This window comes from Nerophis lumbriciformis, linkage group LG26 (genome assembly GCF_033978685.3).
Source record: "Nerophis lumbriciformis linkage group LG26, RoL_Nlum_v2.1, whole genome shotgun sequence".
NCBI classification, from domain to species: Eukaryota; Metazoa; Chordata; class Actinopteri; order Syngnathiformes; family Syngnathidae; genus Nerophis; species Nerophis lumbriciformis.
The window spans coordinates 7,587,458-7,603,331 of record NC_084573.2 but is presented as its reverse complement, the minus strand read 5'-3'; the positions used below and the strand labels follow the sequence as shown (position 1 = coordinate 7,603,331).

General features: G+C 37.7%; 1 protein-coding gene across 1 annotated transcript in view; it reads right to left on the bottom strand.

The window, feature by feature from the left end:
- Positions 1–15,874, bottom strand: part of kcnh5b (potassium voltage-gated channel, subfamily H (eag-related), member 5b) — a 177,366-nt gene that overhangs the window by 31,437 nt on the left and 130,055 nt on the right. The window lies entirely within an intron of this gene.

Sequence of the window (15,874 nt, the reverse complement as noted above, 5' to 3'; positions counted from 1 at the left end):
CTGGACACCTCATTAGGTACGTGAATATGAAAGGAAAGATTCGGCTCTTCGTTATTTGCAAGAAAATAAATTGTTGGCCCACTTTGCCATGAAATAAAGCTGGCAAATAATTGTGTTTCTAATACAACAATTTATCTGTGACAGCTCCTCTTACTCCAAACGGATTTGCTCATAAACACATTACAATGGGACTGTCACGGTGCATGCGCAGTCCCGCATGCCTTCTGCTGCAAGCACTGGCAAGGCTGCAGGTGATCAGCAATCTGCGCACCTGGGACCGATGAAGGCGAGCGGACCCGAAGATCCGGCGCCGGAACGTAGTTCTCTGTTTACAGTAAGCTATTGCGTCTCTGGCTCCCCTCCCACGTACTTGCTCTCTCTCTGTGTCTTCCAGGTTCCCGTGTCTCATGTCCTTTGTGTTTTCTCGCAGTGCTTTCCCTGTCTCCCGCGATCGAGCTGTGTGCCTCGACTTCCCTTTAGATTCCGGACGGCCTCTCTCGATCCTCGAACCCCTGCTTGGACACGGACCTCCTACGCCTCGCTATAGCCCCCGACTTCCTGCCTATCTCACGGACACTCGAGCCTGCCTTTCCCCTCCGGGACTAATTCCTACACATAGTCTCACACCATACACCCCATTGGATTTTTGTCATACTCCACACCCGTGTGTAGATTATATTATTATTGTTTGTGTCATGATCTGTGGCCCGGATCATGTTTTTGTTATTTTCTGTTAGTTTTGGACTCCCTTAGTTCATGTTGTTGTGCACCCTTGAGTTTGTTTAGTTACCATGGTTACTTATTATTTTCACCTGCCTCTGATTGGTGTTCGGGACGCTCACCTGTTTCCCGAGCACTAATCAGAGGCATTATTTAAGCCTGCCTTTGCCGGTCAGTCGGCCTGGCTTCTTTGTTTGCGTATGCTACAGTTACGTGAGTATTCCTAGTCTTCTAGCCTATGCTAAGTGTTAGCCTTAACTTCGATTGCGATCGGCACGTGTTTCCTCTGGCTTGTTTTCAGTTTTTGGTACTTGTTTGAGTTCTACGAATAAATCATGTTCCTACCTGCACGCCTTTTCTGGAGTGGTCCGTCTGCATCCCGGGGGAACGAACCCCGCAGTAAGTTGATTATTATATATAAATATTGTAAATGTATGTAATAAATACATAGAGCTACTAAGCCCCCTTGTGGTCCGTGCCGTCTACTCCCCCTGTAAACATAAAAGGGACTGTGTTGTTACAATTCTGCAAGGTATGATAAGGCATGATTCTTCGCCAATGTTGTGAATGAATTACTTTTAAAAAGTAATTAAAGTTACTCGTCACTTTTCCAAAAAAGTAGTTGTATTACTAACAGAATTACTCTTAAATAAATATAATGAATTACTAGGGAAAGTAATTAATACGTTACTTTAAAAAAAACAACCTTTAAATAGCTGGCATTTGTAGTTGAAAGACGTTTCATGTAGCGCACAGTGTCTTTGCTTTTATAAGGCGGGGCCTGTTGCCAGGCGACGGGTGACGCCGTGGAGGGTTTCAACGGAACTCTGTTGGTTAGCTTTAGTGTCAGAAAAATTGTATGTAAATTATCAAAACATTTTCCGTTCTCTGAGTTCCCAGTGAACAGACGAAAGCTGTCTTTGTTGCACCAAGCCAAAGGCTTGTAAAATTCCATTGTGTACGATGGGAGGAGACGGGACGGGTTATCTACTTTGATCCAAGACCTGCCCAAGCTCGATCCGGGACCAGTCCAAGCCCGAGGCATCTTTTTCTTTGGTGTTAATGTGACCGAAAACAAAGGCTGTTTACATACCCCCCATTCCTTTAGAAACAGCTGTTATGTAAACAGGGAATATTCAAATAAAAGAGGAGACGTGAACCTTTTTCCGTTAGAGCGTGGGTGACACTGTAAGAGGTTACAGGTTGACACGTTTCGCCTCAAATTGAACAAAATTGAATTCTGTCTCTGTTTATTCCCTTGCTTCTTGTCTTGTTTAATAGATGTCATCGATGTTTGAAGCTGACATTTAGCAGTTAGCAGCTCTTTTAAATTTTCGCACCAGATTGTGTTACCTCCGCTTAATAAAGAGACCGAATGGACTGTCATGTCTTCTTGTCAACAAACGGTGTATTGTTTGGATGGCAGGTTTGTCACCGCCATCATTGACTTGTTTGTTGACAAATGCTTTGCAGGTGGTTTCACCTGAGCTCACCACTAACTGACGCTGAAAAAAACTTCACATTTAATAAACCCTCACTGGACTGGCTTTCTGCTCCGCCGCTCCCAGTCTGTGGAACGCTCTCCCTGACCACCTGAGGGCACCACAGACTGTGGATGTTTTTAAAAAAGGCTTAAAAACCCTTCTTTTAAAAAAAAAAAAAAAAAGCCTTTTTTTTTTTTAGATATATGCATACTAGTTTTAGCTATTTGGCTGTTCTAGTTTTTATTTATTTATTTATTTTTTATTATCTTTTTATTTTATTTTTTTTAATACACTGTAGCACTTTGAGGTTGTTTACTCAATTACTTTTTACAAATACAATCTATTATTATTATTATTATTATTATTATTATGGACTCGTGCACACGGTGCAGAAAGGACACATTCCAGTACAACAAATGCAGCATGGATCACTGGAAAAAGGCTCCAAAAGAGAACCTTGAGGTGCTCCCAACACCAGCAGACACGACTGCAATGCTTGCTCAGCAGTTCCTTCTGCCGAGACGAGGTTCTGGATACTTGTGGGGGTCTCTGGACTTATCAGCTGCCAGCATGACTCCGGCATGATTATCTCTCAGCGCATGAATGATACATGACGATGCTCGCGCTGTCAGCGTCTCCCAGGCAACGCCACACTGCAAAAAGTCAGTGTTCAAAAACAAGAAAAAAAAATACAAAAATGAGGGATATTTTACTTGAACTAAGCAAAATTATCTGCCAATAGAACAAGAAAATTTGGCTTGTCAAGACTTTCCAAAACAAGTAATATTAGCTAACCTCAATGAACCCAAAAATACCTTAAAATAAGTATATTCTCACTAATAACAAGTGCACTTTTCTTGGTAGAAAAAATTAGACCTTTTTGCTCAATATGTTGAAAAATATTCTTAAATGAAGTAAATGCTAGTGCCATTATCTTGACATAATGATATGCGCTCGGCATTACATTTCTTGAAACCAGCAAACTTATACTAAAAACTAATTTATTGTTTTTAATGGAAATTCAACAAGGCAACATCTTGTTACTCTCGGGGTCTCCTAGCCGCTCAGGCAAATCATATTGTCTAAAAATGCATTTTTCCATGGATAACATGACATCATCGCGCCAAGTGCGTGCTCTTTCAGTCAATTAGTGCGCATATACCGTATTTTTCGGACTATAAGTCACAGTTTTTTTTCATAGTTTGGCCGGGCTCCAGTGCGACTTATATATGTTTTTTTCCTTCTTTATCATGCATTTTCGGCAGGTGCGACTTATACTCCGAAAAATACGGTATACAGCCCGGCTACCCGGCCAACACTTTTTTAATTGTAATTTTGAAGAATTTACCTGAATGTGCATGAAACTATTTCTGTTCAAAATTGTTTGAAATCTCACATGTTAAAGGGGAACAATATCACCAGACCTATGTAAGCGTCAATATATACCTTGATGTTGCAGAAAAAAGACCATATATTTTTTTAACCGATTTCCGAACTCTAAATGGGTGAATTTTGGCGAATTAAACGCCTTTCTAATATTCGCTCTCTTGTGACGTCACATCGGGAAGCAATCCGCCATTTTCTCAAACACCGAGTCAAATCAGCTCTGTTATTTTCCGTTTTTTCGACTGTTTTCCGTACCTCGGAGACATCATGCCTCGTCGGTGTGTTGTCGGAGGGTGTAACAACACGAACAGGGACGGATTCAAGTTGCACCAGTGGCCCAAAGATGCGAAAGTGTTTGTTCCGCACACTTTACCGACGAAAGCTACGCTACGACAGAGATGGCAAGAATGTGTGGATATCCTGCGACACTCAAAGCAGATGCATTTCCAACGATAAAGTCAAAGAAATCTGCCGCCAGACCCCCATTGAATCTGCCGGAGTGTGTGAGCAATTCAGGGACAAAGGACCTCGGTAGCACGGCAAGCAATGGCGGCAGTTTGTTCCCGCAGACGAGCGAGCTAAACCCCCTGGATGTCTTGGCTCACACCGTCCCTTAAACTGGACGGATCAGCTTTCAGGAAAAGAGCGCGGATGAGGGTATGTCTACAGAATATATTAATTGATGAAAATTGGGCTGTCTGCACTCTCAAAGTGCATGTTGTTGCCAAATGTATTTCATATGCTGTAAACCTAGTTCATAGTTGTTAGTTTCCTTTAATGCCAAACAAACACATACCAATCGTTGGTTAGAAGGCGATCGCCGAATTCGTCCTCGCTTTCTCCCGTGTCGCTGGCTGTCGTGTCGTTTTCGTCGAGTTTCGCTTGCATACGGTTCAAACCGATATGGCTCAATAGCTTCAGTTTCTTCTTCAATTTGGTTTTCGCTACCTGCCTCCACACTACAACCATCCATTTCAATACATTTGTAATCTGTTGAATCGCTTAAGCCGCTGAAATCCGAGTCTGAATCCGAGCTAATGTCGCTATAGCTTGCTGTTCTTTCCGCCATGTTTGTTTGTGTTGGCATCACTATGTGACGTCACAGGAAAATGTCACACCGCGGTGAGGGAAGTCTTGTCTTGGTTTTTTCTGTCTTGTGATTTACATGTTTTACTTTGAAAAGCAACTCCTCTTGTTTCAGATCACGGGTCCTTCCTCTTGTGTCACCAGTCTGACGTCATTCCTGACCCTTGATTGTTTCCACCTGTTTCCCATTACCCTCATGTTCTTTATAAGCCCATGCCTCCCCTTGTTCTGTGCCAGATTGTCTCGAGCTTTCGTGCCTGTCTTGCGTTCCATGTTCATGTTCATGTCCATATTCCAGAATATCCCACGCTGTAATTTTGAATGAACTTTTTCTCCTCCCTCAAAGCGACTTTTGTTATTCAACCTTTTTCTACCGCAGTGGTGAGTTATAATTTTTCCCTAAATATTTTTACTCAAAGTTTTTGAGTAATTTTTTGTTTACATTTATTAGAGTAGTAAGTTTTACAGTCTTTATTTTCTTCCTCCTGTTGGAGCGTTTTTTTGTTAAAGTTTTTTGATAACAGATACGGTGCTAATTATAATTGTCCTTATTTTTGTATTTCCTCCTTTTGGAGTGATTTTCGGTTTTTCCCTTTTGGGAACATTTTGTCGATAGCTATTTTTGTAATTTCATAGTATTTGAATTTACTCGGCTCCGGAGGCTTAAAGAGTTTTTCAAAATAAAAGCTTTATTTGGAATCATACCTCTGCATCTGAGTCCCTTCCTTTGTCCAAGCCTGACAGAAAATGGATGGGTGTATATAACGATGGTTAAAATCAGGCACTTTGAAGCTTTTTTTTTTAGGGATATTGCGTGATGGGTACAATTTTGAAAAAAACTTTGAAAAATATAATAAGCCACTGAGAACTGATTTTTAATGGTTTTAACCATTCTGAAATTGTGATAATGTTCCCCTTTAAATGTTTAAATGTTAACTGTCAGTTTGCTGTACTGTGCCAACTGTACTACTATACAGAAGTACGTATTTTCTATTGTTTCATTGAAAATAAAACAGCAAAGCCCATTTCATCTGTTTTAATTATGAGACACAATTGTGTTAAAATCATGATTTTTTTTTTCATGCTTGAAATAAATGATTACTTTAAAAAAGTAGTTTTATACTTGTGAGTGTTGATGACACAGCTTTGCAACAGTTGATATTCAATGTTTTACTCAATATAGCTCATCAAATCTCAGCAACAAGCTGTAGTTGTCATGTCTGTGTAATCATGTTTTGTTTTAAGTCATGTTTTGTTTAGTTATAGGACTCTTTAGTTTCTGTCTTTTCACTCCCTTGTCTTGCTTCCATGATTACCCCATTAGTTTCACCTGTTCCACGTTTGGACTCATTGTGCACTCTTGATTGTCACCATAGCAACCCATTAGTTTTCACCTGTCACGTCACGCACCTGCTTCACGTTTTGAGTCACGCACCTGTTTTCGTTAATCATGTCTGTAGTATTTAAGTTCAGTGTTTTTCAGTTTGTCTTTCTGGTGACATCCCCGCATTTATGCTCTGTCCATTCCTGACACTTCTTTCCATGTCCATCCTTCATGCTACTATTTTTGTCCAAGCCAAGTAAGCTTTTGTTCCATGTTTATAGTCTTTTTGGTTTCATAGTTTGTTCTCCGCCATTGTGCGCGCCTTTTGTTTACTTCCTTTTTTTTTGTAGTTATAGTCTTTAAATAAAAATGTACTTAAATTCCCGTCTCGCCCGAGCCAACTTTCCGTTGCATCCCAGAAAAACTAAACCCCAGGACCAAGTCATGACAGTAGTATCTTACTGAGATCATTTAGGACCAAAACCCTTAAAACAAGTAAAACACTCTAACATAAAATCTGCTTAGTGAGAAGAATTATCGTATCAGACAGAAAATAAGCAAATATCACCCTTATTTGAGATATTTCATCTTACTTAGATTTCACTTTTTGCAGTGCATGCTTGGTGATAGAATGACAGATCAAATGTGACGTGGCTTCAAAACAATGATTCAATGTATGCAAAAGTGCAAAATCATCACTTCTCATTGTGCCTAACGAGCTGAAAGTCGGCGCAGGCCCAGAAATCGGAGCTAATCACGAGTGGAATCTGTGTCAAAGCCATGGGCGTGAGTCATGCTGACAAACCCGTAATCGCTGACCACGGGCCGCCATATTGCTCACAAGCTGTCAAAGCAGTTGATACAAAGTGTGTGTTGAAGTGTGTGTTGAAGTGTGTGTCAGGGACTGTATCGCTTTCTGACAAGCTGTCCTCCATCCACCCCCCCCCCGCGGATCTTAATCCCTCAGAACCTGCTGCAGGGCTTCTGGAAGGAGCTCCCGGGAGACCTATCGCTCTTGGCCAATTAGCCGTGTGGACGTGTGAGTCCTCACGTGGCCTGAAGGGGGCGACTGCGACTCTTCAGCTGTGCCTCGAATTGAAACGCTTCAATAAATGAATAAAAAAAATACAAGTTTGACATCTCCCGAATACTGCACTCTTGCTGGAAACGATGATCACAATATTATTTACCCGCTTCTCTCCGTACGTCTTAAATGGGAACTGCACTTTTTTGGGAATGTTGCATGTTGTTCACAATCATCATGAGAGACAAGAACACACATTCATTTTTTATTTCAAAGATGATAAGTATATATATAATGTAGTAACAGACACCTTCATAACAATATGTAATAAGTACAATATACACACTGCAAGAATATATAATGTAGTAACAGACACCTTCATAACAATATGTAATATGTACAATATACACACTGCAAGTATATATATAATGTAGTAAGAGACACCTTCATAACAATATGTAATATGCACAATATACACACTGCAAGTATATATATAATGTAGTAACAGACACCTTCATAACAATATGGAATATGTACAATATACACACTGCAAGTATATATATAATGTAGTAACAAACACCTTCATAACAATATGTAATATGTACAATATACACACTGCAAGTATATATATAATGTAGTAACAGACACCTTCATAACAATATGTAATATGTACAATATATGCACTGCTAGTATATATATAATGTAGTAACAGACACCTTCGTAACAATATGTAATATGTATAATATACACACTGCAAGTATATATATAATGTAGTAAGAGACACCTTCATAACAATATGGAATATGTACAATATACACACTGCAAGTATATATATAATGTAGTAACAGACACCTTCATAACAATATGTAATAAGTACAATATACACACTGCAAGTATATATATAATGTAGTAACATACACCTTCATAACAATATGTAATAAGTACAATATACACACTGCAAGTATATATATAATGTAGTAACATACACCTTCATAACAATATGTAATAAGTACAATATACACACTGCAAGTATATATATAATGTAGTAACAGACACCTTCATAACAATATGTAATATGTACAATATATACACTGCAAGTATATATATAATGTAGTAAGAGACACCTTCATAACAATATGTAATATGTACAATACACACACTGCAAGTATATATATATATAATGTAGTAACAGACACCTTCATAACAATATGTAATAAGTACAATATACACACTGCAAGTATATATAATGTAGTAACAGACAACTTCATAACAATATGTAATATGTACAATATACACACTGCAAGTATATATACATATAATGTAGTAAGAGACACCTTCATAACAACATGTAATATGTACAATATACACACTGCAAGTATATATATAATGTAGTAACAGACACCTTCCTAACAATAAGTGATATGTACAATATACACACTGCAAGTATATATATAATGTACTAACAGACACCTTCATAACAATATGTAATAAGTACAATATACACACTGCAAGTATATATATAATGTAGTAACAGACACCTTCATAACAATATGTAAAATGTACAATATACACACTGCAAGTATATATATATAATGTAGTAACAGACACCTTCATAACAATATGTAATATGTACAATATACACACTGCATGTATATAATGTAGTAACAGACACCTTCATAACAGTAAGTGATATGTACAATATACACACTGCAAGTATATATATAATGTAGTAACAGACACCTTCATAGCAATATGTAATATAAACAATATACACACTGCAAGTATATATATAATGTAGTAACAGACACCTTTGTAACAATATGTACAATATACACACCGCAAGTATATATATAATGTAGTAACAGACACCTTCATAACAATATGTAATATGTACAATATACACACTGCAAGTATATATATAATGTAGTAAGAGACACCTTCATAACAATATGTAATATGTAAAATATACACTGCAAGTAAATATATAATGTAGTAACAGACACCTTCATAACAATATGTAAAATGCACAATATACACACTGGAAGGATATATATAATGTAGTAAGAGACACCTTCATAACAATATTTAATATGTAGAATATACACACTGCAAGTATATATATAATGTAGTAACAGACACCTTCACAACAATATGTAATATGTACACTGCAAGTATATATATAATGTAGTAACAGACACCTTCATAACAATATGTAATAAGTACAATATACACACTGCAAGTATGTATATAATGTAGTAACAGACACCTTCATAACAATATGTAATACGTACAATGTACACACTGCAAGTACATATATATATATATAATGTAGTAACAGACACCTTCATAACAATATGTAATATGTACAATATACACACTGCAAGTATATATATAATGTAGTAACAGACACCTTCATAACAATATGTAATATGTACAATATACACACTGCAAGTATATATATAATGTAGTAACAGACAACTTCATAACAATATGTAATATGTACAATATACACACTGCAAGTATATACAGTATATAATGTAGTAACAGACACCTTCATAACAATATGTAATATGTAAAATATACACACTGCAAGTATATATATAATGTAGTAAAAGACACCTTCATAACAATATGTAATAAGTACAATATACACACTGCAAGTATATATATAATGTAGTAACAGACACCTTCGTAACAATATGTAATATGTACAATACACACACCGCAAGTATATATATAATGTAGTAACAGACACCTTCATAACAATATGTGATATGTACAATATACGCACTGCAAGTATGTATATAATGTAGTAACAGACACCTTCATAACAATATGTAATATGTACAATATACACACCGCAAGTATGTATATAATGTAGTAACAGACACCTTCATAACAATAGGTAATATGTACAATATACACACTGCAAGTATATATATAATGTAGTAACAGACACCTTCATAGCAATATGTAATATGTACAATACACACTGCAAGTATATATATAATGTAGTAAAAGACACCTTCATAACAATATGTAATAAGTACAATATACACACTGCAAGTATATATATAATGTAGTAACAGACACCTTCGTAACAATATGTACAATATACACACCGCAAGTATATATATAATGTAGTAACATATACCTTCATAACAATATGTACAATATACACACTGCAAGTATATATATAATGTAGTAACAGACACCTTCATAACAATATGTAATATGTACAATATACACACTGCAAGTATTATATATAATGTAGTAACAGACACCTTCATAACAATATGTAATATGTACAATATACACACTGCAAGTATATATATAATGTAGTAACAGACACCTTCATAACAATATGTAATATGTACAATATACACACTGCAAGTATATATATAATGTAGTAACAGACACCTTCATAACAATATGTAATATGTACAATATACACACTGCAAGTATATATATATATATATATATATATATATATATATATATAATGTAGTAACAGACACCTTCATAACAACATGTAATATGTACAATATACACACTGCAAGTATATATATAATGTAGTAACAGACACCTTCATAACAATAAGTGATATGTACAATATACACACTGCAAGTATATATATAATGTAGTAACAGACACCTTCATAACAATATGTAATAAGTACAATATACACACTGCAAGTATATATATAATGTAGTAACAGACACCTTCATAACAATATGTAATATGTACAATATACACACTGCAAGTATATATATAATGTAGTAACAGACACCTTCATAACAATATGTAATATGTACAATATACACACTGCATGTATATAATGTAGTAAGAGACACCTTCATAACAGTAAGTGATATGTACAATATACACACTGCAAGTATATATATAATGTAGTAACAGACACCTTCATAGCAATATGTAATATGCACAATATACACACTGCAAGTATATATATAATGTAGTAACAGACACCTTTGTAACAATATGTACAATATACACACCGCAAGTATATATCTAATGTAGTAACAGACACCTTCATAACAATATGTAATATGTACAATATACACACTGCAAGTATATATATAATGTAGTAAGAGACACCTTCATAACAATATGTAATATGTAAAATATACACTGCAAGTAAATATATAATGTAGTAACAGGCACCTTCATAACAATATGTAAAATGCACAATATACAGACTGGAAGGATATATATAATGTAGTAAGAGACACCTTCATAACAATATTTAATATGTAGAATATACACACTGCAAGTATATATATAATGTAGTAACAGACACCTTCATAACAATATGTAATATGTACACTGCAAGTATATATATAATGTAGTAACACACACCTTCATAACAATATGTAATAAGTACAATATACACACTGCAAGTATGTATATAATGTAGTAACAGACACCTTCATAACAATATGTAATACGTACAATATACACACTGCAAGTATATATATATATATAATGTAGTAACAGACACCTTCATAACAATATGTAATATGTACAATATACACACTGCAAGTATATATATAATGTAGTAACAGACAACTTCATAACAATATGTAATATGTACAATATACACACTGCAAGTATATACAGTATATAATGTAGTAACAGACACCTTCATAACAGTATGTAATATGTAAAATATATACACTGCAAGTATATATATAATGTAGTAACAGACACCTTCATAACAATATGTAATATGTACAATATACACACTGCAAGTATATATATAATGTAGTAACAGACACCTTCATAACAATATGTGATATGTACAATATACACACTGCAAGTATATATATAATGTAGTAACAGACACCTTCATAACAATATGTAATATGTACAACATACACACTGCAAGTGTATATATATATATATATATATATATATATATATATATATATATATATATATATATATATATATATGATGTAGTAACGTACATATTGTTATGAAGGTGTCTAATATACACACTGCAAGTATATATATATAATGTATTGAAGCTTAGGAGTATTCACACAACTCGGGCGTCCATTTAGACGATGATAAGATATTGAAGAAAGCATCAATTCCCGCCCTGCCATTGTGACGCAGTGTTCCCTTGGTTCTATCCGGTCTCTCTCCGGGGTTGAGGTGCTGCGCGGCCCAAATAAGACACAAAAGCACGACTCCTTTCACTTGAAACTAAATCTATTTTTGTCCATAGCTGAAATGAGTCCGGCCGGAGGTCTCGGTGTGGTTTTAAGTGAATAAAAATGTCTCAAACTTGATAAAAGGGGAGCACGCGGGTCACACGGAGGCCAGGTGGAGATGAAAGTGATTGATTGAGCAGCTCAGTGGTTTCCCCGATGCTAAAGAGCCTTTGCTTGATAATTAGATTGGAGAGTTTATTTCACAGCAAGCAAGCAAAGATAAAAAAAAAAAAAATGAAAACCTCTTTCCTAATTTAGAAAATTGAAGCAGAGGACAGAGGAATGATGCCAGCATTACAATGCCGGTCCTCAAGGAGCACATAAACCCATTGGATGATGTTCCTAAAGAACTAAATAAGTGAGTCCAACAATGTGACGTGTTGCTACTTTTGTTTCATTCGGTTTTGTTTTCACACAATTTGACTTTGCGTCTGTCATCGTGTCTTTGTCAGAAGTCCTTATAGATCTGTCACCTGGGCGTGGATTTCCTTTTAACAACACTCAGTAAACGTTTGGGAACTGAGGAGACACATTTTTGAAGCTTCTCAGGTGGAATTCTTTCCCATTCTTGCTTGATGTACAGCTTAAGTTGTTCAACAGTCCGGGGGTCTCCGTTGGGGTATTTTAGGCTTCATAATGCGCCACACATTTTCAACGGGAGACAGGTCTGGACTACAGGCAGGCCAGTCTAGTACCCGCACTCTTTTACTATGAAGCCACGTTGATGTAACACGTGGCTTGGCATTGTCTTGCTGACATAAGCAGGGGCGTCCATGGTAACGTTGCTTGGATGGCAACATATGTTGCCCCAAAACCTGTATGTACCTTTCAGCATTAATGGTGCCTTCACAGATGTGTAAGTTACCCATGTCTTGGGCACTAATACACCCCCATACCATCACACATGCTGGCTTTTACACTTTGCGCCTATAACAACCCGGATGATTCTTTTCCTCTTTAGTCCGGAGGACACAACGTCCACAGTTTCCAAAAACAATTTGAAATGTGGACTCGTCAGACCACAGAACACTTTTCCACTTTGTATCAGTCCATCTTAGATGAGCTCAGGGCCAGCGAAGCCGACGGCGTTTCTGGGTGTTGTTGATAAACGGTTTTCGCCTTGCATAGGAGAGTTTTAACTTTCACTTACAGATGTAGCGACCAACTTTAGTTACTGACAGTGGGTTTCTGAAGTGTTCCTGAGCCCATGTGGTGATATCCTTTACACACTGATGTCGCTTGTTGATGCAGTACAGTCTGAGGGATCGAAGGTCACGGTCTTAGCTGCTTACGTGCAGTGATTTCTCCAGATTCTTGAACCCTTTGATGATATTACGGACCGTAGATGGTGACATCCTTAAATTCCTTGCAATAGCTGGTTGAGAAAGGTTTTTCTTAAACTGTTCAACAATTTGCTCATGCATGTGTTCACAAAGTGGGCACCCTCACCCCATCTTTGTTTGTGAATGACTGAGCATTTCATGGAATCTACTTTTATACCCAATCATGGCACCCACCTGTTCCCAATTAGCCTGTTCACCTGTGGGATGTTCCAAATAAGTGTTTGATGAGCATTCCTCAACTTTATCAGTATTTATTGCCACCTTTCCCAACTTCTTTGTCACGTGTTGCTGGCATCAAAAAAAAAAAAAAAGTTTATCAGTTTGAACATCAAATATGTTGTCTTAGTAGCATATTCAACTGAATATGGGTTGAAAATGATTTGCAAATCATTGTATTCCGTTTATATTTACATCTAACACAATTTCCCAACTCATATGGGAACGGGGTTTGTATAAAGCCCTTTGAAAACAACCACAGTTGGTTGGATGGTAGAAGCTGGGGATCGAACGCCAACCCCCAGGTAGGGATGAAATAGCCTCTGTGTTTTTTTCCTGACCTACGTTCTAAAAACGCCGGCTCATTAGTGATTCCCAGAGCCCAGACAAAGTCTGCGGGCTCTAGAGCGTTTTCTATCGGGTTTCAGTACTCTGGAATGCCCTACCGGCAACAGTTAGAGACGCCATCTTGGTAGAAGCATTTAAGTACTCCGTCTATAGTCTCTATCTTTTAAATAGACTGTTTTAGACCAGTTGACCTGCCGCTTCTCTTTTCTGCCGCTGCTCTTTTATTGGTTACCAGAAGGCCGCGGATTTCCCCTGGAGAGATACCAGTCTGGATAAGGTGCTAACTGTTCTAAGTCTCGGCCCAGTGTGCACCACTCCTCTATGACCTAGATCAGGGGTCGGCAACCCGCGGCTCCGGAGCCGCATGCGGCTCTTTGATCACTCTGATGCGGCTCAGCTGCATACTTGCCGACACCCCGATTTTCCCGGGAGACTTCCGGATTTCAGTGACTCTCGCAGAAAACTCCCGGGATTAATATTCTCCGATTTTCACCCTTACAATAATAATAAGGGCGTGCCATGATGGTACAGCATTTAGCGCCCTCTACAATCTGTATGAACAGCGTGCCAGCCCAGCCTCTTGTTATATGAATCTTCTGCTTGCACACGTATGTGACAGCAAGGCATACTTGGTCAACAGCCACACAGGTTACACTAACGGTGGCCATATAAAACAACTTTAACACTCTTACTAATAATGCGCCACACTTTGAACCAAAACCAAACAAGAATGACAAACACATTTCGGGAGAACATCTGCACATTAACACAACAGAATAAATACCCAGAATCCCATGCAGCCCTGACTCTTCCGGGCTGCATTATACACCCCTGCTACCCAGGGCTGGCCCGTGGCATAGGCCGTATAGGCAAATGCTAAGGGCCCCGTCCATCAGGGGGCGCCACGCCAGTGCCACAAATGTTGGAGAAAAAAAATAAATAAATAAAAAAAAGTTGGTACTATTTCTAAATACAAAAAATAATCCCACGTTAATTAAAATGCAAAGTAAAGCCTATTTAATAGAAATATTATTTGTTACAACATTACGCAGGTAATAGTCACTTTTCCACCCCTTTATATATTAGGTATAGTTGTAAGTAAAAAAAAAAAGGTCACAGATAAAGCTATTCGGGTTCTTGTGAGTATATACACTTCACTGCCGATGTGGGGGGGCGCCACCTAAAATCTTGCCTAGGGCGCCAGATTGGTTAGGGCCGGGCCTGCTGCTACCACCAAACCCCGCCCCCCGCCCCTCTGTGCGTCGGTTGAGGTGGGCGGGGTTTGGTAGCGGGGGGTGTATAATGTAGCCCGGAAGAGTCAGGGTTGCATGGGATTCTGGGTATTTGTTCTGTTGTGTTTATGTTGTGTTACGGTGCGGATGCTCTCCCGAAATGTGTTTGTCATTCTTGTTTGGTTTTGGTTCAAAGTGTGGCGCATTACAAGAATGACAAACACATTTCGGGAGAACATCTGCACCTTAACACAACATAATAACTGGGATTTATATAGCGCTTTTCTAAGTACCCAAAGTCGCTTTACACGTAGAACCCATCAAACATTCACACCTGGTGGTGGTAAGCTACTTTCATAGCCACAGCTGCCCTGGGGTAGACTGACGGAAGCGTGGCTGCAATTTGCGCCAACGGCCCCTCCGACCACCACCTATCATTCATCATTCAATTCACCGGTGTGAGTGGCACCG